This window comes from Benincasa hispida, chromosome 4 (assembly GCF_009727055.1).
Source record: "Benincasa hispida cultivar B227 chromosome 4, ASM972705v1, whole genome shotgun sequence".
NCBI classification, from domain to species: Eukaryota; Viridiplantae; Streptophyta; class Magnoliopsida; order Cucurbitales; family Cucurbitaceae; genus Benincasa; species Benincasa hispida.
The window spans coordinates 21,629,625-21,647,183 of record NC_052352.1 but is presented as its reverse complement, the minus strand read 5'-3'; positions in this window follow the sequence as shown (position 1 = coordinate 21,647,183).

The following is a 17,559-nucleotide window of genomic DNA, read 5'->3' as shown; positions in this document are numbered from 1 at the left end:
ACATCTAACTTCTTAAGTACCACTAATCCCTCTAATGAACAATAAATCATAATCCAATTATGACTAGACTCATCTCGAGCCAAAAGAGGGTGTGGCATCACATTGTTCAAGCCCTAGAGTCGGCCTTTAAGGGAACAATTTATCTACTTTCTCTTGCCTCATGAATTCACCTTTCTTCTTCTTTTCGGAGTGTCACCAGGATAAGGTATCCAACCGATATCTTATCCATCTACTACAAACCATTTAGGTTATCACTTAAACATGATCCACATGTATGTCTCTACATGCATGTTCCAAAAATAACCTTGGATGTTAATTTATTGGTTGTGGGTTTAATGCTACTAAATGTCAAATAAAACATCTCATATTTTATTAAATAAATAAAATATTTGTACAATATAATTACAAATTACAGGGCCATACGAGATTTAAGGCACCAACTCCAACAATCTCACACTTGTCCTAAAGCTAGTGGACTGTACAATGAAAAAAACTAATATACAAGTAAACAAAACAATAAACTACGACGTATAACACGCGTCCAATACAAAATCTCCCACTTTCCCTAGACTATATATGGCCTGTCCCGTAGACCCATACTCTGCAGGTGACCCTCAAACACCTAAGCTGCGAGAGCCTTTGTAAATGGATCAACAACGTTGTGCTCCGAAGCTATCTGCGTGATGATCACGTCCCTTCGATGCACAATCTCTCGGATGAGATGATACATCCACTCTATGTGCTTCCCGCATTTGTGACCCTGAGGCTTTCAGGAATTAGCCACAACACCACTATTATCACAATAAAAGGTGATAGGTTTTGACATATCTGGAACCACTTTCAAATCAGTTAGGTATTTCCTGAGTCATACAACTTTCTTAGCAGCTTCACAAGCTACTACGTACTCAGTCTGCATGGTGGAGTTAGCAATGTACCCCTGCTTCCTCCAGACAAACTGTCCCACAGGATCCTAATGTGGATTTCCTAGAATCCTTATCTATCTAGAAATCAAAGTCTGTGTATCCTGTAAGGATCAAATCCTTAAAACCATGCACGAGCATGTAGTCCCTTGTTCTCCATAGGTACTTGAGGATGTTCTTAACAGCAGTTCAGTGATCAAATCCTAGATTACACTGATCTCTATTGATTATCCCCACTGCATAGTAGATGTCAGGTCTAATACATAACATCACATATATCAAGCTGCTTGCAGTTGATGCATAGGGGATCCGTCTCATTTTCTCAACCTCTTGAGGTGTCTTAAAACACAGTTCATTTGACAATATAACTCTATGGCTGAAAGGTAGTAAACCTTTCTTAGAACTTTGCTCGAATACTTGACAAACATTTGTCAATCTACGATACTTGAGACAGAGTTAGCGTTTTGTTCTTTTGATCTCCAAAGATTTGAATTCCAGAAAAAATCGAGCCTCTCCCAAATATTTCATTTGGAATTGGGTCGCTAGCCAGTTCTTAACTTCAGTCAGTAGATCTATATCATTCCCAATGAATAGAATATCGTTTACATACAACACTAGAAAAGTTACTGAACTGTTGATGATCCTCTTGTATACACAAGGTTCATCAACATAATGATCAAAGCCATAAGATTTGATCGCAATATCAAATCTTATATTCGAAAATCGAGAAGCTTGTTTTAATCCATAGATGGACCGATTAAGCTATAAACCTTTGCTCTTGACCTTGAGTTATGAATCTTTCAGGTTGTTGCATATAAATGGTCTCCTTAAGATTGCCATTCAAAAAGGCAGTCTTGATGTCTATTTGCCAAATTTCATAATCATAATATGAGACAATGGACAGGAGGATGCAAATAGACTTTAACATGACAACGAGTGAGACAGTCTCCTTATAGTCAACTTCTTCAAATTGGGTATAACCCTTTGCCACAAGTCTAGTCTTGAAGGTTTGCACTTTCCCATCAGTATCCCGTTTTCTTTTGTAGATCCATTTGCAACCTATAGGTTTAACCCCATCAGATTGATCTACAAGATCCCAAATCGATTTAAAGTACATTGACTCCATTTCAAGATCCATAGCTTGATCTAATCATCTCTGTCAACATCCTTCATTGCCTTCTTATAAGACAATAGATCATCAACATCTCCGTCAGCTACCATAGCTAAGATTTATGTTAAACCCATATAACGAACAGGTGGATTTGCAATCCTCCCACTACGTCGAGGCTTCCTCAATACTTGAGGTGGATTTGACCTATTTGTTGATCAAACTTCAACAAATCTTGTTGAGGTGTTGGGTTCTTCAACAACTTTTGTTAAAGTTTCAGTAGTTTCTTTGGAAATTTCGTTCAACACCATTTTACTACAGGGCTTGTGTTCCCTTATGTGGTCTACTTCTAGAAAAGTAGCATTTTTCGACACAAATACTTTAATTTTCCTTAGGGTCGAAGAAGTAACCACCTATTGTTCCTTTGAGATAGCATACAAATAGACACAATTTTGAACGAGGTTCCAGTTTCTTAGGATTTGCCTTAAGCACGTGTGTTGGGCAACCCAAATTCCGAAATGACGTAAACTAGCTTTACAACCATTCCATAACTCCAAAGGTGTTATCTTAACACTATAGGATGAAACACATTTCAAAATATAAGTTGCAGTTTGTACTACAAAACCCAAAAATGAATAAGGTAAGGAAGCTTAACTCATCATAGATCGAACAATGTCCAACAGGATTCGATTTCTCATTTTTGATACACTATTTTGTTGAGGTGTACCAAGTGCTGATAGTTAGGATACACTTTCATGCTCTATCAAATAGTTCTGGAATGTAAAATAAAAAAACTCTTTACCTTGATCAGATCGAAATGTCTTAATTATTCTATTCAATGCGTTTTCAACTTCGGTCTTAAACTCTTTGAACTTTTCAAAGGATTCAGACTTATGTTGTATCAAATAAACATATCCATACCTTGAATAATCATTAGTAAAGGTGATGAAATATTTAAACACTCTTCTTGCTTTTACATTTATCGGACCACAAAGGTTTGAATGTACAAGCTCTAAGGGTTCTTTGGCCTTATGACATTTTCTAGTAAAAGATCTTTTAGTCATTTTGCCTTCAAGTCATGACTCACACACGGGTAAAAAGTTTCTTCTAACTCGTTTAGAAGACTATTATTTATCAATCTCTCAATCCTATTGAGATTGATGTGACATAAGGTGCCAAAGTTGAGCATTTTTTTAGGAGAAATTTTAATTATTTTATTTTGAGTTACCGCAATTTTAAACATTTCAGTGTTAAGGAGGGTTTTAGTTGCTAACGGTCTTGGCACATAAATATTGTTTTCCAGCTTAACAGAACAAATATTAACACCATTCTTTGAAATAAAAATTTTATTTACAGAGAATTGAATACAATAATTTTGTTCTAACAAACACTTTATAGAACTTAAGTTATGTTTCAGAAAAGGAACAACATATACATTTCCGAGTAAAACATATTTATTCTATAAAGTCAGCTAGAATCTTCCCACTGTCACAAATGAGACGATGTGCCCAGTTCTAACAAGCATCGTCATCTCCCTAGCTTCTAGTTGCTGTCATGAACTAATTCCCTAAAATGAAAAACAAATATAGTTAGTGACTCCTGAATCAATTATCTAGGCAGAATCATCATTCTCCACTAAATAGGTGTCCAATACAAGTAAATCATATTTACCTTGCTTGGCCTTCTTTTTTTCTGTCAAGTATTTGAGACAGTTCCTCTTCCAATATCCCTCATGGTTGTAATGGAAATAGATTCTCTTTGCAGTCTTGGCCTTCTTTTCTTTTGAGCAGCAACTGGTGAGTTAACTTTCCTCTTTTTACCTTTCTTCTTCTTCCATTCTTCTTCCACTTTTTGGTGCCGAAGGACAAAGGCATAGACTTTGTCTCAAAGGTAGAACCTCTGAGATACTTCTTTGAGGATGAAACAACATTTGCCTTACCTTTATATTCTTTAGTTTTCATCAAGGACTGGAAGGTTTGTAGCTTGTTGAGCAAGGTGGTCAGATTGTAGTCAATTTTGTTCATAACAACATTACTACTGAATTGAAGGAAACTTTCAGGTAAAGATTCCAAAACGAAGCTAACATAACTGGTTTCATCAATGACAGACCCATTCATCTCCGACACGTTGAAATGGACCATCATGTTGAAAATATATTCTCTAACAGATGCCAGATGCCCCTTTTTGCATATGGACATTGAAGATGTGTTTAAAAGCGTCGTGCCTGAGTTGTATGGACGGTTGTCTGAACATCTCCGTAGGGATTCCATGATCTCTCGGGCAGTATCATGGGTTCATGCTTCTTGGTCAAGACTTCTGAAAGGCTTGCCAAGATATACGTCTGGGCCTTTTCGTTTCCCCGTGTCCAATACTTGTATGTCTCTCGAAAATTTCGAATGGCATTTGAAGCATGAATAAGAGGACACTCTTCCATTAGGACAAAATGGAAGTCATCAATTGATCAGTATAGTGTTGATTGTATTTTTCCAAGATGTATAATTATCACCCGTTAGTTTATTGGCAATGAGCAGATTTAAAGTCGCAGAAGTCATAATTAAATTGTTGAAACCATACAAATTATTTATATTAGTATATCTTGCATTATCTCATTTAGAAAAACCAATCAATTTTAGCAAAAATAATCTAATGCACACTAAATGATATCTATTTTGCAATGATACTTCAGTGAGACAGGACAAAAGCCACCATAAGGTGATCAGGTGCCCCTTCACTGAAATAAGATTATCTCAACCAATAGACAGAACAACTCATTGTTACTGTAACTATCAGTCACTATTGTTCAATCTAGAAATAGTTAAACTCGCTTAACATTTCTTGTAAGTATAACCCCTCATTTTAGATTTTAGAGTTTTGCCCTAATGGGTCAGCCGTAGGAAAAAACCGATTGGGGCAAAAACTAAAGTAACCCTTATCCATTTCTGGAGTTTGAATAAAACGTCATGCAAAATGCTATCCATAGGGGGACACTCAAGGTGACACAATGTCGAACATGAAACTTTACTTCAAACTAATGAGAGAGACCGAGGGATGAGTTGACACTTGTTCTGCTCCCACTTATTATAAACACTCCCTCCTCACCTTGGTATTGATCTATACGAAAACCATCTGTAGGGGACATTCAAGATGCCTCGAGGCCGAGTATAAATCTCATGGTGTGAATATTTAAGGAGAAACGTGAAGAGGAGAAATGAAGTATCAGATACCCCATTTTCCTCCCATTGAGCGTTTTACCTAGGGTTAATTAACTTAGGAAAATCCGACTATTGATTTTAACTAAATGTTTGTTTAATTTTCCCAAAAGTAACATTTACTTTAGATAGTTAAACAACTTTGATTAATGTTTATTAAAAAACCTTAATCAAATATTGCATGCTTGTAACAAATCTATCTAATTTACTTTTCTAAGTAAGTTCCCAGGTAGAGGTATTACATTTTCGTCAACTTAAATACCCGAACCTAGACAGAACTAATCCTACACAAAATGTCCCTTATAGATACATTTATTACAAATTTAATCTTTTAAAAAAGAATCAATTTAATTGTATTAAACCGATTAAAAGATTAAACTTAAATTTCTAATCTCGTTTTAAAAGTGATCTTAGATCTATATGAATCATATTTTAAAACAATTTTAAAAGATGATTTTAACCTAAGGTTTGCATGCACTTTTGAATTATTGATTTTAATTCTAATTTCATTTAATTATAACTTTTATAGAAAAAAATATGAAATTAATTAAAACCATACATTACATATGAAAGCATACTTAAGTAATAATATAGCAATTATAAATTATCCTAAAGTGGTGACATGCTTCATGCAATTTTATTTCATTACTAACATACATAACATTTATATATTAAAATAATGAGATAAATAACAACATACATTTAAACATACATCCACACACTATATTATAACTCTTATAATATAATTGATGCATGTATATGTTATTAATGCATACATGCATATATTATAACATTTATATTATATGATGCATGAGCATGCTATATTAATTAAATCATGCAATTATATATATATGTTATAATACTTATAAATGATGCATGAATTTAAATGCATAACCTATTGTGGGATTTAATACAATATGACATATATTTAAGAAATCATACATTAAATGTATAATTAATAAAAAAAATTATTAGACCAGGATTGGATACTTAAACAATTAATTAAATTAATATAACACTTATATTAATTTAATTAATCAAAATAACTATCTGTTACATAAATAAATAATCAACCGGTTTAAAACAAGCAAATTGGGACTTGAACCGCTCGAACTGAACCATCCAGCCTTCAAACCGGACTTGAATCGCTCGAATTGATTGAACTACAATCAAACCAAACGAGCCATGAACTAAATCGGACAAAAACTAGTTTGTTCTTTCCATCTCGGAGCGTTGCAAAGTTGGGCACTAGCGCACAGCGTTGCAACGGTGCAGTACAGTCTCTACTGTACAACCGCGTTCTCCATTGTTTCTTCGTCGAATTTGGTCTCGTTTTCTCCATATCGGCACCAGAAAATGCGCGAACGACTCAAGGACTTAAAATTACAGTCTCGATAGCAATTAATTGTCCCAAAACATGAGCCCTTACAAACGAATTGTAAATACAAAACAATTAAACAAAGTGCCAATCCTAAAATTATCCAACAAATTTAAACATCCATAAAAGACAATCTTGACATGAATAGATTGAAAAAATGTAAAATCTCATCAGTAAACGTAAAAATAATTCCAAAAATTTGGACAAAAAACCCTGCTCTGATACCAATTGAAGGAACCATTGAAGGTTCTTGAGTGGAAGACGGGACTAGACCCAAAACCCAAAATTTACAGTACATTCAATTTATAGAATACAAACATAAAACTATGCATTTAAAATGAAAAATGCAGCATGCTCTTAAAAATAAAAGAGAAATAGAGTATGGAGAAAAGAACTAACCCTTGAAGAACGTTTTCTTCATGTATCATCTTCTCTGTAAAATCACGAACTTGAAATCCTTAAATTTCCTAAATGGCTACTACCAAAATGGTTTTCTCTGTATTCTTTGGATGAGAATCCAGGATTTGTAGGCTCTAGCTTTTTGGTGAGGGAAAAATTAATTGAGATTTGAGAGAGTGGGAAGAAGAGATTTTTTTTTTTTTTTTTTTTACAGAACCTTTTCTGTAACCTAACATAAGGATGAAGATGATGATGAATTGATTTAACCCTGTTTCCACTAATGTAGTAGAGAGAAAAAGGGGAGGGAGTTACAACTCCCTCCCTAAAAATATTTTCAAAAAATGAAAATTAATAAATCAAATTAATTTTAATAAAAACTTTAATATATATTTATATGATAACCACTTTAATCATATCATATAATATATATTCTATATATTATATCAAATATAATATATAACTTATAATTTAATATTGTATCTAATACAATATAATATATAGTTTAATTCTCTCAATGTTCAAGTCTCTTACGATGTCCTTTAATTCCCGAAAAGGACTACGAAACAAAAGAAGATTTATAAAAACCGTACTACTTCTATTACTGCTGAAACATAGCAACAGTAGTAAGTACGGGGTCGAACCACAGAGAAGTGTTGAATTAATTTCGTTGCTAAATTTGACTGAGGAAAACAGTAAAAACGAGGTTTTGGTTTTTGATTGATTTGAAAACATGTAGAAAAATAAATTGCAAGGGATAAATGTAAGTCATGATTGGTTCATCTAGTTCTCGGATCAAGTAAACATTCAATATAATTTCAATCATTGTTTTCTGCCAATTGACTATGTCACCGAATTATGCGTGCATAACTACCAAATTGGTACGATTAATTAATCTCTACAATAGCTGACAATCAATTAAATCGATATCAATCAAGCGTCCTAATTAATAACTAAGGTTGGAAAGACCGTGTCCTAACTAATCTACATGCTCTTAGATCAATTGGGTTCTTAGCGGCTATAAAGAGCTAGAAACACATGCATTAAGATTTAGGATTTAACTATGTCGATTAACTATCAGGAAAAGCCATGTTCAGTTAACCAATTTATTCTTTAAATCTAAATTAAACATGCAATACAAAAATTCAAGGTCAGCCTGTAAACTGAAACATACATGCTCAATTGTTGCTACCAGGGTAAATTCAAGCATAGACGCACTACGAGGAAACGTGCGAACTTGAAATTAACTAGCAGAGAATTGCAATCATGATAGGGGGCGTCAATCCAACACATAAATGCAGGTCTAATTCAATTGAGATTTAAAGAAAACATAATTATGAATTATAACATCAAATTGGGCAGAAAACTAAAGAGTTACACCGAATCCTTAATCCAAGAAATAGATAGAAAATTACCTCATCGACTCATAGATAAACCTATGAGATACAATCCAATCCATACTCACAATCCAAAATTAAACTAAAAACTAACCTAATAATTTGAAAAACATAAAAGGGGGACGAAGAAAACTCGACTTCTCCTCAGCCATTGAAATTCAGTATGTCCCCATTAATTTTCGACATAAAATTGACCTAAAACAAAAAAATTATATTTATAGAAAATATGATAGCGTTGCAACGCTGATGCGGCTAGATCCGAGTGTCAGGGACAGAAACGCAATGCTGGGGTCGACGCTCACTTGCGTGTGTGCGAGGGTTTCTCCATCTTCAACATCATAGCATCGCGACGCTCAAGGTGAGCGTTGCAACGTTATCCATTATGTCCTTCAACATTGGGTAAGAGTCAGGCCAAGGAAAATCATGAGCGTTGTGATGCTCTAACAAGGCCATTTTTGTAATTTCTACTCCTTTAAAGCCTGGATGCTCAAATCACCTCCAAATATCTTCAAATTAACCCCGTTCAGCTCCAAATTGCCAATTCTACCTCATGGTTGCTCAGTATCTACAATAACGAGCCTGAATTAAGCTAAGAATAATAGCTCTTTTTGAGAGCTGTCAAATACCCCCAACTTAATTCTTGCTCGTCCTGAGTAAGGTAGGGACACACAATCAAATAGAATATAAAACGATTAAAGACATGCTAGCTTAATTTGCAAGGTTGTTACTCCAGTCTCAATAGTCAGTTAGAACGAAATTTGTAGTTAAGAACGAAAATCAATTATGATCAACCCAATGAAACACAAAGTTAAGAATAGTTCTTAATTAATTCATGCATGAGTGAGCCTAGAGTTTTGCTAGTTAAGCTTACACAGCCCAAAAAAATTTTAAAAGGTCCTTATCCTGTTTTCCCCTACTCTGGTTCGATTATCAACCTCGATCATACCACAGTTGCAAAAAAGAGGGCAACACTAGGACAAGGGTGCCTAAGCACACACATAAAACATAGAGGACACTTATTTTACTTGGAGAGCTAGCTTTCACACCCAACAGTCGGAAACCTATTTACTTTTTTCTCGTGGGGTCTTAACTAGACACGGTGGAGGTAGCTCTTTTCACCTCTATACATGCACACACACACACACTATTTATTTATTTTTATTTTTTTTTTGCAGGCATGCTAGCTTATGCCTCATTTATTTTTTTTTTATTTTTTTTAAGAATTGCAACTAATTTGCTTTTCTTTCTTTTTTTCTTCTCCTTTTTTTTTTTTTAGTTCACAGTAGGTCATATTTTATCCACTTTGTCTAGATTTGCTCTAAAACAAGTGTTTTTACTCCTAAGTCAAAGGTGGACCTTTTAGGGTGACAACAGAAGTATAAACCAGATAACCCAATTCTAAGCATGCGAGACTTTAATTTCGTAAAAAAAGAAAAAAAAAGACTTAAAAATGCATGAAAGACAAGAAATTTTATTAAATTAGGGCTAAAATCATGATCATGCTTTCCTAACGTTCTTTCATGAAAATTTTATTATAGGAAGAGTGTGTCATAAACTATCATGATAACAACAGAGCAAACGAGCTAGCAAGACAATTAAAGCACACAAGCATAGTCCGAGCACAACACTCAAGGACTCCAAGCTAAAATAAAAACTACCCAACATGCACCCTACCCCCAACTTGAAATAATACGTTGTCCCTAATGTATCTCAAATATAGCTCAATAAAAATGAAAACAAGGAAATGAAAAACCTCCCCTGATAACATAGTCGCACTCGGGATGGTGGTGTCGGGCATCTCCTCTTTGCTCGATGAGGCTCTGGAGAGACCTATAAAAGAAAGAAAAATAAAAGGAAAAACAAAAATAAAGGAAACTGGGGGCACCAATAGGAAATGAATGCTAGCCTTAGTTGGAGTCAGTCTGAATCCCTCTGAAGACCACTCTGGAAACCGATGCTAGCATAGTAAAGACGGTTCTCTATAACAATGAAGTTCAACATCCCCTCATTACGCCTCTTTCAATGCGCAGCCTCTCGACTCACTCGCAGTGACTCAGTGGCCACCCTAAGCTCCTCAGTGGATATCCTTAGGGTTTACTCCCCATAAGACTCCCATGCCACCAAAATCTCGTACTAATCCTAGGGATCAACACATGGAAGCTGCTTAGCTGTGGGAACATCTTCATCATCCCTGTTATCATTCAGAATTATGCTCCTCTGTACCTCGCCCATGGAAGGTGACAATCGATGACCTACAGATGGAGGCTCGACGCCCCATCCTCTCTTTGTCGTCAGGAATTTCCACCTCAGACCTACGACACAACTCGGTATTCAAGCTAGGGTGCCCTAAACTACATGTAGTGGAACACCATCTACAACGACAGATCGAAGTCCTAATTGTTGGGGTTGATGCCCTAAAGTCTCGTGTCCTATAGTTTGTAAATAGTACATACGAACACCTGTGATTGTCAATATATGATATTTACTTCACCTCTTGTTATTTTACTCATTTACTTGTTTTATTTGCTTTACCACAAACCGATAAACATAAAATCCCTAGTTATCTGTATGTGACTCAAGCATGTATATGGTGACATATAAGTGGATCATGTCTTGAGTGATAACCAAAATGGTCTGTAGTATATGGATATAGGAGGGAAACCTTATCCTGGTAATACTACGGATGTGGCCCGCTTTGTGGAATGGTCACAAGTGTTGTGACTTGCCACAGATGATCTGATCCTGATCATTCGTGTTAGGGACATGCGAGCGGGGGCATCCTATACAAAGAGTTTGTATAAGACCTGACCACGAAGTGCTAATGTCTTGTTATATAACACCGTTCATGACAGAGACTTCACTTCACTAGGTTGACCATAGGTAACATAACCTCAATCTCAAGTGAGTTGGGAACTCTTGCCATTGAGGGCGGTCTTTTGATTTATATGGATGCGAGTGGCCATGTTGCTGATTCAAACCTACCATTTTGGGGATACGTTTGATTTGGAAGCTGGGAACTCAACTACACAAGATGGAATTCACTCTTTCCTTGAGGCAAAGGTAAGTAGATAGATGGCTCCCTTAAGAGCTGATTCTGGGCTTGAACGATGTGGTGCCACACACCTTCTCTTAGCTTGAGAGGTGTTCACACATAGTTGGATTATGTTGTATTGTTCATTAGAGGAATCAGTGGTACTTAAGGAGTGAGATGTAACTACAGGGGAAAAACGGTAAATTGGCCCAACTGTACTTACGAGCATCTGTGAAGAGTCATCGTACTCATGATTGGTTATATCCAATGGACACAGAAATATATTTGTGGTAAGAAGAGTTCAACTATTGGTCTTTAGTAGAATCATTGACAGTTAACGGATGGTGGATCTCGTGGCTAAAGAGTTTAGTCAGCCATTCACGTACTATTGGATCTTTGAGCCACAGGTCCATTAGGTCACCTGGGTAGCTTGGATAAAATCGAGATCCAGTGTTTGGGTTAATTTGAAATGTTCAAATTGACAAGAGGAAGTACAATTATATATGATATAATTAGCTAAATGTATGAGATACATTATTTTGGAGGAAATTAGATATAAATATGATTTATATCAAGTAGAGAAAAAAATACTATAGTAGATATATGATATCAAACTATAGGATATAAATATAATATGATTATATTTATTAAATAAATTAATTGATTAATTATTTAATAATTAACCAATTCTATTACGTATAAACGTTGGGAACGTGGGGGTTGTGAAGGTTAAGGTAACCGGTGGGTTAAAGATTGAAAATCGTTTTCATTTTTTATCATTCATTCAGTCGTGCTTTGATATCCCACGCCCTAAAAGAAACCGTGAAAGATCGATCATCGAGAGCCTATACGATAGATTGTCTTTCGTCTAAATGATCGTCTGGTTCACGCGTTCCCTAAACGATCTTATACCACTTTCCTAAACGATCGTCCAGTTTTTCCTAAATGATCGTGTAGTTTACTATATGATAAGCGTCCCCGCTATATGATAGTAGAGTTCTTCTTGTACGCGCTTGTCGTCTACACGATACCCTTTCCTCCGTCCTTTACCAAACTCACCAGAGCCCACACATTTGGTTTTTTGATGCTGAGGATACCTGGGTTTCCCTGGTGGTGATGTTGTCCCTGAATCCTTGTTCATGTACGTTGGATCATGCAGTAACAGTCGAGAGACTCGCTGGGTGCTGGTAGATTGGTGGAGTTTTCCACTGCTGTGGGTTCACACAAAAGAAGATCGTCTTCCTCTAGTATGAACCCCTTTCTCTATATTTTACCGTATTCTGAGCATGTTGTTGATGAGTTTAATATGCATAACTGTTAGTATAGAATGTATATCGTTTATATTCCAGTCACTGTGACATCGGAGCGATCTAAGCCTGCTCATGGAACTCTCGAATTGAGATCCTTCAATTGGTATCAGAGCCAGGTTTTTAATACTCCGATTTCATTTGTTGCAACGAAATAACGTTTACATTCATGGTGGTGCATTTCTACGTTGTTTTAAATGTTAATATTGTTGTGGTTATGCCGGATTAATGGATGTTATCGGGATGATTTACCTCGGTCTGTTTAAATTCCTTTTACATTTGCGGTTGTATGTAAAGGCCCCTGCGTTTTTGGGCATATATAATCGTCATTGAGTCTGTATTCAAAGTGTTTGAAGTCTTGAGTCGTTCGTCGAAGTTTTGGGCAAAGGTTGCGGCACTTCAAGGAAGGAGATGATCTACGGTTGATCGCATTATGCAGACAAGTTTCTATGCGATCGTTGTCCATCGCATCGTGAAGATGAAGAACTAAGCAATCATGGTTGAAAGCATCGGTTGAACGATGGGGTATGCGATCAAGCATTGGTCGTGTCGGGAAGACGATTGGGCACGAAATTTTTGAGTATCGTTTAATGCGTGCGCGAGCTAGACGATCGTTTAGGTCAGCAAGCTTCATCGCTTAGTAACTGACTAAACGATTGCTTAGCATCGCAAGGTAAATCGTTTACTAAGTTGCACGCATCGGTTAAACGATCAGACGCTCATGTATCGTTTAAAGCGCGTTAGACGATTGTTTAGGTTAGCAAGCTTCATCGCTTAGTAACTGACTAAACGATCGCTTAGTAACTCAAGGTAAACCGTTTATCTATCGTCCTGCTACACGATTGCATGGACGATTAAGCTTCGCAGCCTCGTTGTCTTCTACGCGATCGTTTGTTAAAGTTCCTGTCGTCTAGTGCACGCCGAACGATCGTCTACCTGCTAAAGATTGCTACACGATGGAGACCTCCTCGTGGTTCAAGATCCGGTTCTCCTGTGAACCGGTTTGCTCGATAACAAATGTAATAGATAGAGTTTTTCATTCCGGTTCTTTTTGGTTTAAAGGCTCATCCCGATCCGTTAATTTATCTGTTTAATACATGCGATGTATGTCTAATATGTCATATAGTATGCACATATAGTAAATCCCACCTTAGGTTATGCATTGAGCATGCATCATCTCTTTATTGTAATTATTATAATTTAGAGAAACATGATTTTATTATGTAAGAGCATGTTCATGCATCATTAATATAAGAGTTATATTTATGCATGCATAAAAAACATTGACATGTATCATCTTTATATTATAATTGTTATAGTATAAGGATGAAGAATAGCATGTTTACTTGGTTATTATGCTTTATATAAAAGTTATATAGTAATGACTGGACATTGCATGAAGTATGACACATAGGTTACGTTATAATTGTTATAAATACCTCGTTATGTGCAATGATTTTTAATTGTTTCTTTTTAAGAGTTAAAGAGAAATTAGAACTAAAAGCAATAACAAAGACATGCATGCTAACTTAGGTTTAATTCGTGTTTTAAAATGTTTAAAACTTGGATCACATAAACCTAAGATCACGGTTCTAATATGATTAGCAACCCTAAGGCTTTAATCTTTTAATCAGTTTAATAGGATTAAATTGGTTAATAAAAGGTTAAAGTGTAGCAAATCTATCTATAAGGGACCTTTTGTCTAAGGTGGGTTCTATCTAGGCTGGGTATTTAAGTTGATGGAAACGTAACACCCCTACCTGGGAACTTACCTGGAAAAGTGAATTAGATAGTATTTGATGCATGCATGCAAGTTAAGGACAGTCCATTAAAGTGTTTAAATGTGACTACTTGAACTGTTTATATTTCATAAACAAGCGTTGTTTATGAGCAAACTTTTAAAAAGACCACTTAGACAAATCAGTAAGCCAGATTGTCTAGGTTAATGAATCCATAGGTAGAACATCAGTGGGAGGTACTTGGGGCATAAGATGCTTCACTTAAACCTTTCACTTTTCTCCTAAAGTCTACACTGTGAGATCTATCCTCGGCCTCGCGGCACCTTTGGCGTATCCCCAACGGACGGTGTTTGGGTAGGTCAATAAGAAAGTGGATGGAGAGAAATTTCATAGTAAGTGGGAGCGAGAATGCGGCAACATATCCTCGGTCTCCCTCGTAGGTTAAATAAAGTTACTGTGCATCGCTTCGAGCTACCTGAGAGTTTCCCCTTAAAGGATGGCAGTTTTGCGCATTTCTTTATTTGATTCTCCTGTAAGAGGATAAGGTAACTTAGTCTCTTGTTTCTAATCTGTCTTTTCCCTACGGTAAGCGCATTAGGGCGGGCTCTTGCACCGAAAATGAGGGGTTACACTTACACGGAATAGTTAAATGTTAATGATTCTGGACCAAAAATGGTGACTGTTAGGTTCAGTTCCAAGAGTTGGTTTCTGCCTAATGGTTAAGAATGTCTCATCCCAGTGAAGGGGCAACTGATCACCCCACGTGGCGTTTGTCCTGGACTATCATTGGGGACAATCATTGCAAATAGAAGCTCTTAGGGTACTTGAAAACTGTTATTGCAAAACTAATGTTTAAAAGTGGTTAGCAAAATAATCAAGATTTGTCGTATTTTCGCAGCTTTTTCAAAAGGGCTACAAACTACCTATATCATTTGTTAAGCCACCGAAAAATTGACTGGCGACAATTTTTCAAACATGGAACATATGATTCACGACGATCCTAATCATCGAGGATCTTCATGTTCGCTCTCACGGAGGCTTTGTCTTCCTATTCCAACTCCAATTGTCGCTCGAAATGTTCAGGGAAGGCATACAAGCGATAGACAATTGGTGAATGAAGGAAGACCTAAGCCTATATCTTGGCAAGTCTTTCTGACGTCTTGGCCAAGAAGCATGAGCCTATGGTCTCAGCTCGTAAGATCATGGAGTCTCTGCGGGGATGTTTGGACAACCGTCTGAACAGCTTATGCATGACACTCTAAAATATATATTCAACTCCAAAATGTAAGATGGCACCTCTGTTCGTGAACATGTGTTAAAAATGATGGTCCACTTCAATGTGGCGGAGTTGAATAGGTCTACCATCGATGAGGGCAGCCAGGTTAGCATAATCTTGCATTCTTTGCCGGAGAGCTTTCTGCACTTTGTTAGTAATGTGATTCTTAACAAAGTGAAATATAACCTTACAACTCTCCTCAACGAGTTGCATACATACCAATCTTTATTGAAAAGTAAGGAAAGGCAGAAGGGTGAGGCAAATGTTGCTTCATCCTCAAGGACGTTCCATAGAGATTCGACCTCAGGAACGAAGTCTGCACTTTATACTTCTAACTCTGCAAAGGGGAAGAAGAAGAAGGGTGGTAAGGGAAAAGGGAAGGCACCTGCTAACCCATCGTTTGTCGCCCTGAGAAGGCATCAACCAGTTGTTAAAGGAAAATATTTCCATTGCAATCAGGATGGACATTGGAAGAGGAACTGTCCTCGGTATCTGAAAGAGAAGAAAGCAGCCAGGCTGAGGTCAAGGCAGATAAAGGTAAATATGATTTATTTGTACTCAAAACTTGTTTAGCAGAAAATGATGATTCTGCCTGGATAATTGATTCAGGCGTCACTAACCATGTTTGTTCTTTTTTTTTTTTTCAGGGGATTAGATCCTTGCGACAGCTAGAGGCTAGTGAGATGACAATGCGAGTAGACACCGGGCACGTCATCTCAACTATGGCAATGGGAGGGATCCAGTTGACTTTACAGAATAGGTTTCTAAATTTAAATGATGTATATATTGTTCCTGACTTAAAAAGGAACCTTATTTCTGTAAAGTGCTTATTGCAATGTAAATACACTATTTCTTTTAATTTGAGTAAAATGTTTATTCATAAAGACGGTGTCTTTATTTTCACAGCAAATCTGGAATCAAATTTATATGTGCTAAGGCCGTTAGCCATTAATTCCCTTCATAATACTAAAATGTTCAGAACTGTCGTAACTCAATCAAAACGTCAACGAATTTCTCCAAAAGAAAATGCCCAACTTTGGCATCTACGTTTAGGGAACATCAATCTCAATAGGATTGAGAGATTGGTGAATAATGGATTTCTAAGTGAGTTAGAAGAAAATTCTTTACCTGTGTACGAATCTTGCCTTGAGGGTAAGATGACTAAACATCCTTTTCCTGGAAAAGGTTTTAGAGCCAAAGAGCCTCTTGAGTTAGTACATTTTGACCTTTGTGGTCTTATGAATGTGCGAGCCCGAGGTGGCTATGAGTATTTTATTAGTTTTACTAATGATTACTCTAGGTACAGATATGTTTATCTTTTGCAACGAAAGTCTGAATCCTTTGAAAAGTTCAAAGAGTTCAAGGCTGAAGTTGAAAACGCATTGGATAGACAAATTAAAACGCTTCGATCAGATCGAGGTGGAGAGTTTTTGGACTCTGAATTCCAGGACTATTTGATAGAACATGGAATCGTTTCCCAATCTCAGCGTCGGGTACACCTCAACAAAATGGTGTAGCGGAGAGGAGAAATAGAACCTTGTTAGACATGGTTCGTTCGATGATGAGTTACGCTTCCTTACCGGACTCGTTTTGGGGTTTCGTAGTGGAGACTGCGGTGTACATACTCAACTGTGTTCCCTCCAAGAGTGTTATAAGAACACCTCTGGAGTTGTAGAATGGGCGTAAAGCTAGTTTACGTCATTTCCACATTTGGGGTTGCCCTGCACATGTGCTTGAGGGTAATCCTAAGAAGTTGGAACCACGATCAAAGTTATGCCTCTTTGTAGGCTACCAGATA